At 45.6% G+C, this 19,498-nt stretch overlaps 1 protein-coding gene across 3 annotated transcripts in view; it reads right to left on the bottom strand.

The window, feature by feature from the left end:
- Window positions 1-18,501, bottom strand: part of LOC132831317 (interleukin-2 receptor subunit beta-like) — a 117,131-nt gene extending 98,630 nt beyond the window's left edge. For 2 of the 3 annotated variants that reach the window (XM_060849386.1, XM_060849390.1), the window contains exon 1: window positions 18,429-18,501. The gene's annotated coding sequence lies outside the window, so the exon portion shown is untranslated. The remainder of the gene's footprint in view (window positions 1-18,428) is intronic. The other variant, XM_060849388.1, reaches the window with a different exon arrangement.
- Between the last annotated feature and the right edge of the window lie 997 nt (window positions 18,502-19,498).

The raw sequence follows: 19,498 nt of genomic DNA, 5'->3' as shown, positions 1-19,498 counted from the left end.
TTATGGTCATCTGAAGTCCAGGTTTTTATTGGACTCAAATTCCTCCATCTGGCATGGCCGGATTTGTACCTGGGTCCCCAGAATATTACTTGGGTCTCTGAATTAACAGCCTGGACATACACCTCTCCCTAAGAATTGAAAGTCTGGAACCAAAACATTAACTGTTTCTTTCTCCACAGTCGCTGCCAGACCAGCTGAGTTCCACCAGCATTTCCTGCGCTTGCTTTTAATAAAGACTGCTGCTTTCTGTCTGATGCACTTGCTCGAGGCTGTATTAATGAAATAGTGCCAGTGCATCACACTCGAACTTATCAGGGAATATTTTCGCAGCATATATTTTAGTAAACTGTTGCATTTTTAGAACTGATGGCCAACTGCACTGGATCAGGACAGGCTTAGTGTTCAGCAGCATGCAAATGAGTGCGAGCAGAAACAGGAGGAAGCCAAAATTCTCAACCCTGGTGCAATATTGTTTTTTTGCAAGAAATTTGCATCCTGGTCAGAGGTTGCCTCCACAAACTAAACCTCTGACTCCAAAATGCACTGCTAAATCTTGCACTTTCTAAAATTAACATGTGTCTATTTATTAGATGCCATGACATCCAGTAGTATCCCTCAGAAAAAAAAAATACGGGGGAGTCCCTCTGATTTGATGAATTGGTGGTGATGATATTACTTGGGACTCTGCGCACGACAGAAGGTGTAGAAAGAACATTCACAAGCTATAATAGCAAGAATAACGTGTGCAGCATGGTGGCTCAGTGGTTAGTACTGTTGCCTCATATCACCAGGGTCTCAGGTTTGATTCCAGCCTCGGACGACTGTCTGTGTGGAGTTTGCACATTCTCCCCGTGTCTGTGTGGGTTTCCTCCCACAGTTCAAAGATGTGCAAGTTAGGTGTATTGGCCATGCTAAGTTGTCCCATAAGGTCCAGGCTGGGTGGGTTAGCCATGGGAAATGAAGGGTTATGGGGATAAGGTGGATCTGGGTGGGATGCTCTCCAGAGGAACGCTGTGGACTCAATGAGCTGAATGGCCTGCACTGTAGGGATTCCATGAATAAATAGAAAGAGGCACATTTGGAGGGCAAGAGTGAGCTGAATGGCCTGTTTCTCTGCTGGAAATTTCTGGAAGGTTTGTCTAATTAAGAGATTAGGCATAGACTCTCTAGAATGAGAGGAGATTTAATTGAGGGTATTTGAAACTAGCTGAGACTGACCAAGTTGACATAAAGAGGATGTTTCCTCATGTGAGGCAATCTAGAACGAGAGGTTTCAGGCTAAGGGGTAGGAGATTTAAAACAGAAATGAGGAAGAGTTTCTTCTCTGGGAATCTATGGAAATTCACTGCCCCAGAGTGTGGTCAATGCTTGGACACTGATTAAACCTAAGGAGGAGATGGACAGGAATGGGCTGCAGAGTAGACAGGAAAGTGGAGTTGATGCCAAGTTGAGATCAGAATGGCGGAAGAGCTCGATGGGCTGAATGGCCTCTAGTTCTTATACTTCATGTAAACCCACACGACAAGCGCAGTGGGAAGAGTTCCTAGGCAACATTCCAGCCCCCACATTCTCATCAAACATCCACCAGAGGAAGCTTATATTTCCGTGATCCACAACGTTAACACTACTTAGTTCATGTACTGAGCAGTGGCAGGGTCCAGTTCCTGTGAGATGACACGGACAAAGGGAATGGGACCTTGAAGTGGGTCAGAACGACATTCAATCGATGAAGTGTTGAAAAAAACCTAAACTCGTTTCATTTAAGACAGAAATTGTTTTTTTACCGGATCTGCTAGTGCAGACTGTGCAGTTAATAAAGACCACGTGTTGCGGTTTCAGTAAAATCTCATGGGGCTTTTTCAATAATACCACCCTCTTTTAATATTTTGCAAGACTGCCGATTCCTGTGTCAGTTTCAGGTTGCTTTGTCAGCTGATGAAAATTTTGACAACTAGCAGACAGATGGAGAATTGTTCTCAGAATAATCAGAAATTTATTCGACCGGATTTTGATCAGTCTCAGGTGTTTTCTCATCTCTCAATTTAAACGAATGTTGTGCCTCAACTTATTCATAGAATCCCTGCAGTGTGGAAACAGGCCATTCGGCCCATTGAGTCCACACCAACCTTCCGAAGGGCAGCCCACCGTCTCATCCCACTACCCTATCCCTACAACCCAAATTTCCTATGGTTAACCCACACATCCCTGGACACTACAGGGTAATCTAGTTTGCCCAATCCACCTAAGTTGCACATCTAGGTAAGGAAATCAGAGCACCTGGAGGAAACCCACAGGGAGGATGAGTTGAAGAGTGCACAGCAAGTCAGGCAGCATCCAAGGAGCAGAAGAGGCGACATTTCGGGCATAAGCTCTCTATCAGGAATGAGGCCACCACACCCTGATCTCCAGCATCTTCAGTCCTCACTTTCTCCACAGGGAGGCAGTGCAAACTCCATACAGTCACCTAAGGCTGGAATCGAAGCTGGGTCCCTGGCGCAGTGAGGCAGTAGTGCTAACGACAGAGATACTGTGCTGCCCCTTATGTGAGCTGGTGGAGCAGGGGGCAAGAGGGTATTTCAGACCTTGGTAAATAACAATGCCAACACTCTACTGCCATCTGGTTTCCACTGGCAGCTCTCTTACTTTCCAATCAGAGTTTGTAAGTTCAGATCCCACTCCAAGATAAGAGCACAAAATGATCAAGTGGTGTCCTTGTAGACACTGCATTATCCGTTCTTTCAGATGGATTTATAAGATCCTCAGGTGCTTGTTTAAAGAAGAGCGCATGTTGGCACAGTGGTTAGCACTGCTGCCTCACAGCGCCAGAGACCCGGGTTCAATTCCTGCCTCGGGCAACTGTCTGTATGTGTTTCCTCCCACAGTCCAAAAATGTGCAGGTCAGGTGAATTGGCCATGGGAAATTGCCTGTAGTGTTAGGTGAAGGGGTAAACGTAGGGGAATGCATCTGGGTGGGTTGCTCTTTGGAGGGTCAGTGTGGACTTGTTGGGCCAAAGGGCCTGTTTCCACACTGTAAGTAATCTAATCTTAAAAAAAAAGAGCAGGGGATTTCTCCCAGGTGTCCTTTCCAATATTTATCCTTCGTTCGTTATCGCAAAAAATGTGTTAATTGTCAATTTTTATTTTGCCTGTGGGCATTTGTCAACCGATATTCTGACACTTCAGCAAACACCTCAATGGCTGTCGAATGATCTGGGACACCCAGTGATCATGAAGGGTGTTATGTAAATGCAAATCTTTGCCTGAGCAGCAAGATGGAGAAGGAAAGAGAGAAGCGATTGAGGAGGGAATCAGCGTCTGATGTGGCGTGGCAGTAAAGAGAGGGAAGGATTAGATTGTGAGAGAGAAGAGGAGATAGAGAAGCATTTCAACAATTTTCATAAAAATACCCTCACGCAATTCACAACCGAAAGGAATAATTGTTCAGGCTCTCAATCAGGGAGGCTGAATGGAATGACAATAATGAACAAGTAATTTGCTCTGTTCAGGTCCAGACATAAACTTTCTGATGGGTTTATCAGCAAATTATTTGCAACCTTCGGTAAGTTCCTCAAACTGCTTTGAGGCCTCCTCTCCCAGAGTTTTTGCCACAGGGTTTGGTGCTCTGGTTGTATTCACAGACCTATATTCCACTGGCTGAGCCACAAACTGAGTCAGCATCTGGCAGAGCCAGTGAATAGTTTGGGGAGAGAGTGGAAGACTCAAACCAGGTTTTCAACCCCAATGTACAAATGATGATAAGATTATGTTTGCTATGTTTTATCGGCATGTGTAGAAATCACATAAAGGACAATGGATCAGTTCATAGCTGCCCTATTGACTGTTGAATATAGAGTCACAGAGATGTACAGCACGGAAACAGATTTTGGTCCAACCCGTCCATGCCGACCAGATATCCCAACCCAATCTAGTCCCACCTGCCAGCACCCGGCCCATATCCCTCCAAACCCTTCCTATTCATATACCCATTCAAATGCCTCTTAAATGTTGCAATTGTACCAGTCTCTACCACTTCCTCTGGCAGCTCATTCCATACATGCACCACCCTTTGCGTGAAAAAGTTGCCCCTTAGGTCCCTTTTATATCTTTCCCCTTTCACCCTAAACCTATGCCCTCTAGTTCCTCCACCCCAGGGAAAATACTTTGTCTAGTTATCTGATCCATACCCCTCATGCTTTTATAAACCTCTATAAGGTCATCCCTCAGCCTCCGACACTCCAGGGAAAACAGCCCCAGTCTATTCAGCCTCTCCCTATAGCTCAAATCCTCCAACCCTGACAACATCCTTTTCTGAAACCTTTCAAGTTTCATAACATCCTTCCAATAGGAAGACCAGAATTGCACGCAATTTTCCAACAGTGGCCTAACCAACATCCTGTACAGCTGCAACATGACCTCCCAACTCATATGCTCAATACTCTGACCAATAAAGGAAAGCATACCAAACACCTTCTTCACTATCCTTTCTACCTGTGACTCCACTTTCAAGGAGCTATGAACCTGCACTCCAAGGTCCCTTTGTTCAGCAACACTCCCTCGGACCTTACCATTAACTGTATAAGTCCTGCTGAGATTTGCTTTCCCAAAATGCAGCACCTCACATTTTTCCAATGTAAGGTTTTGTAGGGTAGGTGCTAAGAGGATATATCTGTTCAATGCCACTGTGGTGTTGGGGGCATGTCCAGCAGGGTGTTGGTACCTGATGTGCTAATGATTCTGTTAGATCCCATATCATATGAACTAAATGTGGTTTTGAAAGATTCAACAGCTCCAGATGCATTTCAGCCACAGGCACATAATGTCTGGGCTAATATTAAGCTAAATAAAAAAACGAAAGAACTGCTGATGTTAGAAATCAGAAACTGATGGAAAAGCTCAGCAGGTCTGGTAGCTTCTGCAGATAGAAATCAGAGTTAATGTTTCGGGTCGAGTGACCCTGTCTGAGTCAGGGTCACTCGGCTCGAAAAGCTAACTCTGATTTCACTCCGCAGGTGCTGCCAGACCTGCTGAGCTTTTCCAGCAAATTCTATTTGCATTTCTAATAGTAAGGCAGCATGGCGGCTCAGTGGTTAGCATTGCTGCCTCACAGCGCCAGGGTCCCCGGTTTGATTCCAGCCTTGGGCGACTGACTGTGTGGAGTTTACACATTCTCCCTGTGTCTGCGTGGGTTTCCTCCCACAGTCCAAAGATGTGCAGGTCAGGTGAATTGACTATGCTAAATTGCCCACAGTGGTAGGTGCATTAGTCAGAGGGAAATGGGTCTGGTTGAGTTACTCTTTGGAGGGTCGGTTGGGCCGAAGGGCCTGTTTCTACACTGTAGGGGAATCTAACCAGGGCTTTAAAGAATCTAAGCTATTTGGCTGCACACTTCCATCAGCATGTCACGCTTTTAGTGGGTCACACTTACTTTGGAATCTGAGACCGTTGTATGTTCAGGGTATACGCTATGATAATGATATTACGACATTTAAAGACATTTTGTTTACTCACTATGGGGCATAACACAACACCACTGATGGGAAGCCTGCTTCTGAATAAGGAGTCTCCAATTAAGATAAAAATGAGGAGGAATTTCTTTCCTCAGAGAATCATTAATTTTTGACATTCTGTACAACCGGTGAGCAGTGCTGGCTGCTTCATTAAATACGTTTAAGGTTGAGCTAGATTTTTGACCTGCAAGGGGGTCAAAGGTTATGGGGGGCATTGGCTTGGCAATGGCGAGGAGACTAATTGGGGTGATAATTCATTTTGGATCAGCTCCTCTCATACCTGGAACATTTTCAGGTGAATTCCAATGTTGTAACTGTACAGGAACAGCTTGGGTAAGGATGCACTTAGCTTAGGGGTGCAAGTCTTCTGTACTGTGGCCAGGATGTTATCAGGATATGTAGTCTTTGCTGTATCAGGTTGCTATCAGCCTGCTGTGGCTGGGATCCTGATGTATAAGATTGCTGTGCTTCTAACCTCAAAATGATGGCAACAGCAGAAAAACATGTCATTGTTGTAAAGCACTTTGGAGTATCCTGAGGTTTTGCTAATTCTGCATTGGAATGCATCCAATTTGGGGGAAAAGAATATGATTCAGCACTCTGTTTTACACAACCTATTTGTCATCTGCAATATTTTGCAATCTTCATAAACTCCAATTGGACCACCTTCAGTATCTACAGGGATCAGATCATAAGAAATAGGAATAGGCCATTTGGCCCCTCGAGCTTGTTCCACCATCCAAGAGGATCATGGATGATCCAACACTCCATGTGTCTGCTTTTCTGCCCTAGTCACATAATCCTTGATTCTCCGACTGATTAAGAATCGATCTCAGACTTAAATATCCACAAGGACTCTGCCCCCATAGCTCTCTGTGGGAATGAATTCCAAAGACAAACAACCAGCTGAGAGAATAAATTTCTCCTCACTTTAGTCTCCAATTGACAATGTACATCAAACTCAATGAATTAATTCATCCTCTCCTATTCTTTATTTTGTTGAGAAACTGTTCAATTTCTCACCTTGCTTAAACTTTCTTTCGAGTTTAGTCAATAGGCTTCCAGAACCTATAACTAAGTGGGCGGCACGGTGGCACAGTGGTTAGCACTGCTGCCTCACAGCGCCAGAGACCTGGGTTCAATTCCCACCTCTAGGCGACTGACTGTGTGGAGTTTGCACGTTCTCCCTGTGTCTGCGTGGGTTTCCTCCCACATCACAAAGATGTGTGGGTCAGGTGAATTGGCTATGCTAAATTGCTCGTAGTGTTAGGTTAGGGGTATGGATGGGTGGCGGGTCGGTGTGGACTTGTTGGGCCGAAAGGCCTGTTTCCACACTGTAAGTAATCTAATCTAAAACCACCTCTTGCTTCTAAGAAGAGAAATCCTCAATTTGAGGGCTAGTGAACCATGGCTTGCGTTTCTGTACCATTGTCGAAGTTGTCATTAAATATGAGGAGTAGTTGGCCATCAATTTAGGTCCTTATAGGATACTATCCATCACAGGCTACTGATCAAAGCAACCACTCACTATCCCAACTGTTTCTTAAACACTCTGATAATTTCTTAATCCTGTCAATCAACTTCCTAACCTTGTCAATCAATTTCCTAACCGTGCGAATCAATATAGCCAGTAGGATATCAGCTAGAAAAAGATTCTGTTTCTAATGGTGAGGTCGCTTCTGAAGTACTGTGTCCGGTTGTGATCTCACCTGTTGGAAGAAGTTTGTGATTGAGCTGGAGAGGGTTCAGAAGAGATTTAACAGGAGGTTACCGGGAATGGAGGGTTTGGGTTACAATAAGAGGTTGGACAGACTGGAATGTTTTTCACTGGAGTGTAGGAGGTTGAGGGGTGACCACGTAGAGGTTTGTAAAATCATGAGGGTCAGGATAGGGTTAATGGTAGTTGTCTTTTCCTGAGGGTGGGAGATTTCAAACCAGGGGACACATGTTTTAAGGTGAGAGGAGATTTAAACAAGTCGTGAGGGGTAATTTTTTTGCACAGAGGGTGGCTCGTGTGTGGAACGAACTTCCTGAGGAAGTGGTGGATGTGGGTACAGTTACAACATTTATAAGACACTTGGATAAGTTCATGAATAAGAAAGGTTTAGAGGGATATGGGTCAGGAGCAGGCGGGTGGGACTAGTTTAGTTTGGGATTATGGTCGGCATGGACTGGTTGGACCAAAGGGTCTGTTTCTGTGCTGGATGACACAATGAATCTAATCATTATCCAGTGCCCAGTCTTAGATTGGATAGGCAATGTCTCATGAGAACTATGCAGAGAGCAAAATAGGGCACGTAGTTAGAAATGAATATCCTTTCCTAGAAGAGAATAGTTGAAATTGTTGAGGGAAATACTGCAGTAGAGGTTTATGAGGGAAATGCTAGTGACGAAAGCAAAGTCTCATGTGACACAATACCGATCGGCTTCTGGACAGAGTTAAGTGATTTCAAAGAACAGTGCAGCACAGGGACAGGCCTATTGGCCCACCAAGACTGTACTAACACAAGTTGCCTTTCTATAATTAAACCGTTTGCCTTTACGTTGTCTCTTTCCCTCTATTCCCCGCCTATTTATGTATCTTTTAGCAAGTGATGGGCTGGGAGCAGTGTCACAATTAGATGCCTAGATCCAAGTTTTGACTGAGGCCTTCAAAATTGTTGCTTCTCTCAAGTGTGGTTGACTCCTTTATATCATATTTCCAGTGTATTGTCCAGCAGGAGCAAGACAAAGTGAAATTGGGGACTCCCCATACTCACTCACAACTCAGGGTTGATGGTAAGAGGTGAAATGGGAGTCAGTGGAAGTTGGTAAAGGGAATTGCTAGGGATTGTGGGAAGAGAGTTGGTGATGCCTGGGGTTGGATGGGATTTGTGGGCCTTCAAATCACGTCTAGCCTCAAACCCCACCCTGCTACAATCTCAGCACCCTGCTGAAACTGGCTACCTGACTACCCCCAATTTTAATCGCTCCCTCAGGAGTGGCCAAGTGCAGAATCCCAACCTCCATCCCCATTCCCCTGTCCTCCTTGGAGACTTTCCTTCAAGCCCACCATGTTTCTTTTTTTTGGTCATCTGACCCAATATCTTTGTACCTGGCTCGTTGTCCAATCTTGTTTCACTATGCTCCCCTGAATCCACATGTGGGATCTTACTCTGCAAAGGTTGCAATATCAGTGCAGTTGTTGTTGCAATGAGATGGGGTTCGGCAAGGGGCAATTGTGGATTGGGGAGGTGAGGCGCAATGTGGAGGGGGGGGCGAGGGCATGGTGAAGGGGCTTTAAAGTAGTGAATTATAGTAGCAGTTGGATAGCAGCCATTTTGGACACACAACCTCCTGACTCTATTGCACAGGGTGTTAATGAAGGGTGTCGTGGTGGTTTAGTGGTTAGCACTGCTGCCTCGTAATGCCAGGGACCTGGTTTTGATTCTACCCTCGGGCGACCATCTGTGTGGAGTTTGCACATTATCCCCATGTCTGCGTGGGTTTCCCTCTCGGTGCTCTGATTTCCTTCCTGCAGTCCAACGATGTGCAGGTTAGATGAATCAGCCATGCTAAATTACCCAGAGATGTGCAGGTTAGCCAGGGGAAATGCAGGATTACAGGGATTGGGTGGGATGCTTTTCAGAGTGTCAATGGGCTGAATGGCTTGCTTTCACTCTGTCGGGATGCTATGATGGTTTCTTATAAAGAATCATTGTTAATTTGAACAGAACCAGAAACCCGCAAGATCTGCGTATAAAGGAACTCAAGCTTCAAAGCTTTTCTCTTTGCGGAATTGACAAACCTACCCCCACTCCTGACTTTGTCTATTTTTGGGTAGGTTTCTTGTAATTCCATTGCTTGAACTGGTGTAGCGCTGAGTTAGAGAGTCTATCAGTGACGTGTAGTTCAGTCAATGTCATGAAAACCACTTCCCTTTGAAAGTTGGTAACTTCGGATGTGGTCTTTCTTTAGGAAGGGTGATGGGCGGAGTATCAAAGATGGATAGAAATATGATGACTGGCTTTGGGGCAGGTGTAATTGCTGATCCCGTCTGAAGCATCCCTGGAGATCTAATGCAAACCCTTCCAGGTCTCAGACGCACACTCTCCCACCATCGCTCCTGTGACTTTCCGCACTAATTGGATGGTGAACAGATTGGATTGGATTCAATCAGCTCCCATCACACCCACCCCAAAGCACCCATCTGCAGTGTTTATGTAGCTCGCAAACTAATCACCATGAAAAACTAAAGAGAAACATTTTTCACTTTAAATGATTTTCCTATGTTCATTCTCCTGGCATTTGGATTTACCAATGTCTATTGTGAATCATCATCATCTTAAGCTCCCTGGCATTAAAGGGTACAATTCTGCTTTCGACTAAGGCATTTGGACAATGCCATTATTGAAATGGTAGGAATGCTTGACCCAGAACCATGTTATTTCTGGTCATTCCCCAAATCTGTTGCCAAGGAAACCACCCCAGGTATTTTCACATTCATCTTCCTGTTCTCCCTCGCTCCCACTATGATTATCAACTTTTTTTTTCATTCTTACACAGGATGAGCGCATTGTTGGCCAGGCCAGTATTTATGGCCCATCCCTAATTGCCCAGAGGACAGTTAAAAGTCAACCACATTGCTGTGGGTCTGGAGTCACATGTAGGCCAGACCAGGTAAGGATGGCAGTTTCCTTCCCTAAAGGACATTAGTTTTTTAAAAATTTATTTTTTTTTTAGATTAGATTAGACTTACAGTGTGGAAACAGGCCCTTCAGCCCAACAAGTCCACACCGACCCGCCGAAGCGCAACCCACCCATACCCCTACATTTTACCCCTACCTAACACTACGGGCAATTTAACACGGCCAATTCACCTGACCTGCACATCTTTGGACTGTGGGAGGAAACCGGAGCACCCAGAGGAAACCCACGCAGACACGGGGAGAACATGTAAACTCCATACAGTCAGTCGCCTGAGTCGGGAATTGAACCCCGGTCTCAGGCGCTGTGTGGCAGCAGTGCTAACCACTGTGCCATCATGCCGCCCATGATTAGGAAATGGTGAAGCCCCATTTGTGGGATGGGGCTTCACCAGCTGGGAGAGTTTTTATTGCCTGTCCCGAGTTGTCCCTTGAGAAGGTGGTGGTGAGTTGCCTTCTTGAACGGCTGCAGCCCTGGTGCTGTAGGTAAACTCATTATGCCCTTAGGGAGGGAATTCCAAGATTTTGATTAGGCGACAGTGAAGGGACAGCAGCATATTTCCACATCAGGATGGTGAATGGCTTGGAGGGAACTTGCAGATGATGGTATTCCCATGTATCTGCTGCCCTTGTCCTTCTAGATGGAAATGGTTTTGAGATTGGAAGATGCTGTCTGAGGATCTTTGGTGAACTTCTGGTGATCTAGTGAACCAGATGGGATTTTCCCAACAATTGACAATGGGTTCCTAGTCATCATTAATTCCACCATCTGCAATGGCAGGATTTGAACCTGAATCCCCAGGACAATACCCGGGTCTCTGGATTAACAGGAGAAAGTGAGGACTGCAGATGCTGAAGATCAGAGTCGAGAGTGTGGTGCTGGAAAAGCACAGCAGGTCAGGCAGCATCTGAGGAGCAGGAGAATCAACATTTCGGGCATAAGCCCTTCCTGATGACTCTCCTGCTCCTCAGATACTGCCTAACCTGCTATGTTTTTCCAGCGCCAACCTTTTTGCTTTTGGGTTAACAGTCCAACAATAATACCCTGAGGCATCATTTGGGGTGGCATGATGGCTCAGTGGTTAGCGCTGCTGCCTCACAGTACCAGGGATCTGGGTTCAAATCTGACCTCGGAGGGAGTTTGCACATTCTCCCCGTGTCTGTGTGGGTTTCCTCTGGGTGCTCCAGTTTCCTCCCACAATCCAAAGATGCGCAGATTAGGGTGGATTGGCCATGCTAAATTGCCAGTCATGTTCTGCGATGTATAGGTTAGGTGCATTAGTTAAGGGTATGGGTAGGTTACTCTTCGGAGGATAGGTGCGGACTTGTTGGACCAAATGGCCGGTTTCCACACTGTAGGGATGCTATGAAACTTACCCTTCACTGTTATTACAATGTACCTGCAATTTCACTTCAGTGAAACCACTGAGCAATCTATGTCACTTTGTTTTCCTGTTCATTTCATTCCCATGAAGGTCAAATTAGGGCCAAGACTGTATTTTTAAAAATTCACTCATGAGACACAGGCATTGCTGGCTGGGCCCAGCATTTATTACCCTCCCTCGTGGCCCTCTCGAGAAGGTACTGGTGATGGGATGGGGCATGGGACAAATGTTGTGGAACTTTCCGATCTGGAGCCAGGGGCAATGTTTGCTCATTTTGTTGTTTGGCTGAAAGTGAGAGACAGGCTGATCAGGGCCAAGAGCTGAAAATGTGTTGCTGGAAAAGCGCAGCAGGTCAGGCAGCATCCAAGGAACAGGAAATTCGACGTTTCCTGAAGAAGGGCTTATGCCCGAAACGTCGAATTTCCTGTTCCTTGGATGCTGCCTGACCTGCTGCGCTTTTCCAGCAACACATTTTCAGCTCTGATCTCCAGCATCTGCAGGCCTCACTTTCTCCCTGATCAGGGCCAAGGTCAGGAAATATTTCTTCAGACGCAGGTAATTAAAGCCTGGAGTCTCCACCATTAAAGAAACCCTTGAAGCTGTTGGGGCTGACCAATGGCAAAGGGGCTCAGTGGATATGGAATGAAAATGGGTTTCTGTTACACACAGCCGTGGTCCAATTGAATAGCAAAGCAAAGAGGGGCCTGTTTCAGTACTGCATGACTTACTTCTTCCTCTTTCATGGGATATGATTGGTACAGGAAAGGCTGGCATCTAGTTACTCTTGAACTGAGGGGATTGCTCAGAATGTTAGAACAGACACATCGCTGTGGGGCTGGAATCACAAGTAGGCCAATCTGGGAAAGGGAAAGTTCTTCCCAAAAGGGCGTTAGTGAACCAGCTGGGTCCAGAGGACAGTTGACGATGGTTTCATCAGGTCTACCTTCATATTAACTGAAGTTAAACCCAACTGGCTGCTGTACTTGGATTCGAAACCCACACCTGCAGAACAGCATCCAGCAGTTCAGGATTACGAGCTCAATGACATTACATTCCACCACCATCAACCATTTCTGATCCTGTATTCCTTCTCTCTCTCTCTCTCTCTCTCTCTCTCTCCCCCTCTCCCTATCTCTCTCAGTCTCTCTCTCTGTCTGTCTCTCACTCTCTCTCTTTTCTCTCTCTTTCTCTATCTTTATCTCTCTCTATCTTTCTCTCTCTCTTTCTCTATCTATCTTTCTCTCTCTCTCTCTATTTCTCTCCCTATCTCTCTTTCTCTTTCTCCCTCTTTCTGTGTGTGTCTCTCTCTCTATCTTTCTCTCGCTCTCTTTCTCTCTCATTTAATGGTGAGTGGGCAGTAAGGAGGTACTGCGTTTCCCTAAACACTTGGACAGAGCTGTAATCTTGAGGGCAATTAGGACTGGCAATAAGTGCTGGCCCAGACAGCGATGCCAATGTCCCACCAATGAATTGGAAAAACGAACACTCTTGGCTTTGTTTTGGCACCAATTGGAATGAAGTGAATAAAAGGCAAAGTGAAGTAGGTTTCTTAGAACAGAAGCCATCCTAGCAGCTGAAGCACAGTACAGTCCCATTTAATCATAAGGATGTCCGATGGCCCAGAGCTCGCAGGGTTACTGCAGCCAAGGTCATGCATGAGTGTGTGATCATTCCAAGTGCTACAGCCACGGCGATCACTCTCCCAAGTTCTGTCAAAGCTTCCGTTGGTACACCAATCAACGTGGTCCTGCCCCTCTGAGCTCCACTTTACTAGCAACATCCTCAAGCAACCTTCATCCCTGAAGAGTTCACAGTCCCAAAGCAAGACAGGGCACATGTTGCCAGCATCCATTGAGGATGGCATTGTGGCTCAGTGGTTAGCACTGCTGCCCCAGAGACCCGAGTTCGATTCCAGCCTCGGGTGATTGTCTGTTTGGAGTCTGCACGTTCTCCACCACCCCGACCAACCCCTGTGTTTGTGTGGGCTTCCTCTCACTGTGGAAAGATGTGCAGGCTAGGTGGATTGGCCATGGGAAATGCAAGGTTATGGGGATAATGTAGGGGGACAAGGTCAGGTGAGATGGCCTTCAGAGGGTTGGTGCAGACTCAATGAGCTAAATGGCCTCTCTGTGCATGGGAAAGATGCTATGAGGGGAAAATACAAAACATCTTTGAAAAGGCTCTGTGGGAATTTTAGGAATCTTGTTCGCAGACTAGGAGATGGTTGATAAAATGTAATGACCTTTCTGTGGAAAGTAAAAGGTCACACATGGTCATAATACAACAATGACAAATGAATGGGGGTCAGTATGGGAAGGGGAAGATACTGTAGTGGGGTTACAGCTCTTAGGAATGTAACTTTTGAAAAAAATAATTCATGGGAAGTGGCGTAGCTGGCTGAGTCAGCATTGGATGCCCATCCCTAGTTGCCCCTGGAGAAGGTGGTGGTGAACTGCCTTCCTGAACTGTAGACATTGTGCTGTGGGTAGACCCACAATGCTGTTAGGGAGGGAATTCCAGGATTTTGACCCAGTGATACCGAAGAAATGGTGACATATTGGGCAGCATGGTGGCTCAGTGGTTAGCACTCCTGCCTCACAGCACTAGTGTCATAGGTTCAATTCCAGCCTTGGGCAACTGTCTATGTGGAGTTTGTACGTTCTCCCCGTGTCTGCGTGGGTTTCCTCCGGGTGCTCCGGTTTCCTCCCACAATCCAAAGATGCACAGGTTAGATGAATTGGCCGTGCTAAATTGTCCATAGTGTTAGGTCCATTAGTCGGAGGGAAATGAGTCTGGGTGGGTTACTCTGTTTGTGTGGACTTGTTGGGCCGACGGGCCTGTGTCCACATTGTAGGGAATCTAATCTAATATTTCCTAGTGGTCAGTGGTTTTTAGGGGAACTTGCAGGTGGACCCTTTTACCTGTTCCCTTTGTCCTTTGAGATGGTGGAAGTTGTGAGTTGGGAAGGTGTTGTCTAAGGAGCCTTGACCAATATCTGGAGTATATTTAGCACTTAACACACACTTGCCTAGCAACAAAAATGCAGATGACTCCAACCAGATGGACTCACATTGCCTGCTGTGTGCCAGCTTGACTTCCACAGGCTTTTAGATGTACCTGGAATAACTCAGTGTATCAATGCCATGTCTGGCACTCAGGATGGGCATCTTCCAGCTCAGAAGGAGGCCATTTGGCCCATCGTGACTGTGCCAGCTCTTTGAAAGAGAGATTGCGATGTACTCCTGCTTTTCATCTGGAACCTTTCTCACTTTCCAGCACCTGTTCAAATCCCTTTTATAATTATTGATGGAATCAACTTCCAACATCTTTTTTTTCTGGTCAGACAGTCTTGATCCTGAAAACTCCAAATGTAAAACATTTCTCCTTATTTCCCCCTTTGGATCTTTCTGTCAATAATTTAATCATACAGAAATACTGGCATTTGTTTAATTGCTTTTTGCTCACTGAATGAAGGTGTCACTGGCTACACCAGCATCTATTGGCCATAGTCTGGAGTCACATGTAGGCCAGACCAGGTAAGGAGTGTAGGACTAGAGTAAACTCCTCCACAAGAGACAACTGTAGGCTCTAGCATTTGAAAGCCACACTCCTAACATTCCTCATCAACCAGTAGCAAAAGGAGAGAATTACAAGCCCCGGGCCACGCTTAGTGAGCTCTACACATTACCAGCCAAGATAAATAAACCGAGTGCCTAAAGGCATTAATGAATGAGGTGAATTCTTCTCCAACAAATCAACGATGGATTCATGGTCATCATTGGACTCTGAATTCAACATCCACCATCTGCTGTGGCAGGTTTTGACCACAGGTCCCTAGACACATCACATAGGCCTCTAGATTAACACTTCAGCAATAGTAGCACTGGGCCATCACTTCCCCGTTGCACAATGTTGTGAAATGCAATAGAGCAGCATGCTTTAGATAAAGTGACTCCACTCAGTTGAGCACGTTCTATCATTGTCAATGGACAACACATTCCTGTAGATATTATTACTCAGGGAGAAAGTGAGGACTGCAGATGCTGGAGATCGGAGCTGAAAATGTGTTGCTGGAAAAGCGCAGCAGGTCAGGCAGCATCCAAGGAACAGGAGATTCGACGTTTTGGACATGAGCCCTTTTTCAGGAGGGCTCAAGCCCGAAACGTCGATATTATTACTCAGCCTAATCAGAGACGATTAGATTCCCTACAGTATGGAAACAGGCCCTTCGGCCCAACAAGTCCACACCGACCCTCCGAAGAGTAACTACCAGACCCATTTCCCTCTGACTAATGTACCTAGCACTACGGGCAATTTAGCATGGCCAATTCACCTGACCTTCACATCTTTGATGGTGGGAGGAAACTCCACACAGTCACCTAAGGCAGAAATCAAACCCCGGTCCCTGGTGTTGTGAAGCAGCAGTGCTAACCACTGAGTCACCGTGCCACCCTCTTAAGATGCATCTATGGAGCGTGTATAGCTTGAGCACAGGCCTTCCGGCTCAAAGGGAGGGACACTGCACTACATGAACCCTACATCAGCGTTTGTCATAGAATCATAGAGAGGTACAGCAAGGCCTGTAGTACTAGAGTAAACTTCTCCACAAGAGACAACTGTAGGCTCTAGCATTTGAAAGCCACACTCCTAACATTCCTCATCATCCAGTAGCAAAAGGAGAGAATTACAAGTCCCAGGCTACACTTAGTGAGCTCTACACATTACCAGCCAAGATAAATAAACCGAGTGAGAACGCAGTTTATAAACCTGAGTGAAACAGCAGGTTCATCAACTACAAAGATCATTCACTTCAGGAAGAAGTAGGTTGAGTTTCAGTCCCGTTCAGTCGACACGCCAGCAGGAGTCACAAACTGTTAAAATGTTTACTAATCTAAAAAGGCCTTACAGCCCACCATGACTGTGCTGGGCCTCAACATCCATCTATTCTGTTCCCATTTGGCAGCACCTGGCCTGTAGTAATTTGTGCTATGGTGTTTCAATTGCTCATCTAAATACTTCTTCAACATCTTGGTGGTTCCTGCCTCTACCACCCTTTTAGGCAGTGAATTCCATACTCCTGCAACCCTCGGGTGAAAATTTCTTTCTTCAAATCCCCTGTAAATCTCCTGCTCCTCACCTTAAAACAATGCCCCCTTTGCTATTGCCTCTTCTACTAAGAGGGAAACATTTCTCCCTATTGACCTGTCTATGTCCTTTCAGAACTTTGTACACCTCAATCAGCTTCCTCCTCAGCCTTCTCCGCATTGAGGACATCAGTCCCAGTCTACTTTATTGGCACTGAACTGTTTTCAACTCCTACCCCCGTGTCCTGATCTTACTCCGGCTGGTTTCAGGTGGAAGAATGTCCCACTTTATTCAAATGCAATTTCTGAGTCAAAATGAATGGAGAATAGCCATCAAACCCTTCCCCATTCATGGGCCTTCTTTGCATTGTCCATCTTAAAGAGATTCACCTCCAATTGAATATTGGGTCATGTGTGTGGATGTCAGTATGTGAGAGTGAGCGAGTGTTCGTGTATGTATGTGGGTGTGTGAGAGTGGGCGAGTGTTTGTGTATGTGTGTGGGTGTGTGAGAGTGAACGAGTGTTCGTGTATGTATGTGGGTGTGTGAGAGTGAGCAAGTGTTTGTGTATGTATGTGGGTGTGTGAGAGTGGGCGAGTGTTTGTGTATGTATGTGGGTGTGTGAGAGTGAGCGAGTGTGTATGTATGTGGGTGTGTGAGAGTGGGCGAGTGTTGTGTATGTATGTGGGTGTGTGAGAGTGAGCGAGTGTGTATGTATGTGGGTGTGTGAGAGTGGGCGAGTGTTTGTGTATGTGTGTGGGTGTGTGAGAGTGAGCGAGTGTGTATGTATGTGGGTGTGTGAGAGTGAGCAAGTGTTTGTGTATGTATGTGGGTGTGTGAGAGTGGGCGAGTGTTTGTGTATGTATGTGGGTGTGTGAGAGTGAGCGAGTGTGTATGTATGTGGGTGTGTGAGAGTGGGCGAGTGTTTGTGTATGTGTGTGGGTGTGTGAGAGTGAGTGAGTGTTTGTGTATGTATGTGGGTGCGTGAGAGTGAGCGAGTGTTTGTGTATGTGTGTGGGTGTGTGAGAGTGGGCGAGTGTGTATGTATGTGGGTGTGTGAGAATGGGCGAGTGTTGTGTATGTATGTGGGTGTATGAAAGTGGGTGAATATTTGTGTCTGTGTGTGGGTGTGAGAGTGTGGGTGATTTTTTATGTGTATATGTGTGTGTGTGGTGACTGTGAGAGTGGGCGAGTTTGTGTGTGCATGTTTGTCAGTATGTGTGTGTGAGGGAGGGTTCGAGTGTCAGTGTGTGAGAGTGGGTGATTGCATGTATATATGTGTGCCTGTGTGAGTGTGCTTTTGGGTACGCAAAAGAAATTGAATTTCAACATTTAAATGCAATAGGTAGATAAATATTGAACCTTTTATCTGTGAATGTGTGTGAGTGTTTCTATTTATGTGCCTGTTAATGTGCATATTTCTGTTTGCAAGTCTGTGTGCGTGTCTACATAACTATATGTCTGTAACCCTTCAATGATTAAAGCCAATATCACAGTAGTTTCATAATTCTGGGTCTGAGTTTCACTTGTAAGATAGACTATTGTCTCTGATATAATAATATCAAATGTGCAGTCCGTTATGTCTTGTATCATTAATCTCAAATTATTGTACCATTACATACAATAGTGCAGGTGACTGATGACTGATCGAGCGATCTATCTAAAAGCAAAAGATTACCTCTCTACATGAGGGGATTAGTTTGCAACCTTGTGTTTCAGACATCACAGTAAAGTGAAATAGACAGAAAAACAAGAAGTGTATAGTCACCTTTTGATATCTGGCTTCTGGATCCTGGAGAACTTCTGTGAGGAGAGCAAGTCTGAAGAGGTCCGATATGAGTCACAAGCATTCAGCAATGTCATGTCAAAGAACTGATCTAATGATGTGATAGCACGACAGGCTGTGCACAGGATCTCATGGGCTGGCGTGTTTCGAGGTGAGGCCGGTAGCTTTGCGGGTTGTTCCGACAATGACAGAGTGCTGAGGCGGTTGGTCAAAGAGGAAATGGAAAAAAAAAAGGTAGATCAAGGCGTCTGAGCTTCGGCAGCAGAAAGGTTTTTTTTATTTAGAAATCAAGTAAATGACACTGTCCTATCAGAGAAGGAGCAACGGGCAGTCTCTCTCATCTGGTGTCCATTCTGGGCTTATCCCAAATCCATCTCAAAGTGATGGTTTGGAATGCCTGTTGGAATATTGACTCCCAGCAAGAATCTCCTTGAGACCACTGACCCAGGTTGCATATTTTCCCGTGCTTAGGTTAAGGACCAGGCCAGACCTTTTAAAATATTTTAAGAAGAATAGTCTAGACTCTAACATTTTCTTATTTTAAAGGTAGACAGGAAGTGCCATGTTACAGATGCAATGCAACTGGTCAAACCGCTCAACATTAAGCAAAGCACAATTTATTTTAACACTGTAGTTAACATCATAGAATTCCTACAGTGTAGAAACAGACTATTATGGCCCAACAGGTCCACATCTGAAGAGTATCCCACCCAGACCCATTCCCAATGACTAATGCACCTAACCTACACACCTCTGGACAATTTAGCATGGCCAATTCACCCTAATCTGCACAACTATCATTTGCGTTACAGGATATGGGGGCGGTGATTGTGCCTCAGGTAATTTAGGATACAATGGCACGGATGGCCCTGCCTTTTCTGTTTTAGAGGTACCACCTATTCCCCTTGGTAATGTTTCTACCGCTACACAGGCTAACGTCATATGATGTAGATTCATCCTCCTCTCTCCTTTCTCCTCACCTTCTTTTGTCCACTTTCTTCTAACCAATATTGACCCTTTCTTTCCCTTCATATGCTCTTCTACTTCTGATC

The sequence above is a fragment of the Hemiscyllium ocellatum genome, chromosome 33, assembly GCF_020745735.1.
Source record: "Hemiscyllium ocellatum isolate sHemOce1 chromosome 33, sHemOce1.pat.X.cur, whole genome shotgun sequence".
Taxonomy (NCBI): Eukaryota; Metazoa; Chordata; class Chondrichthyes; order Orectolobiformes; family Hemiscylliidae; genus Hemiscyllium; species Hemiscyllium ocellatum.
This window is presented reverse-complemented; position numbering and strand designations above follow the sequence as displayed.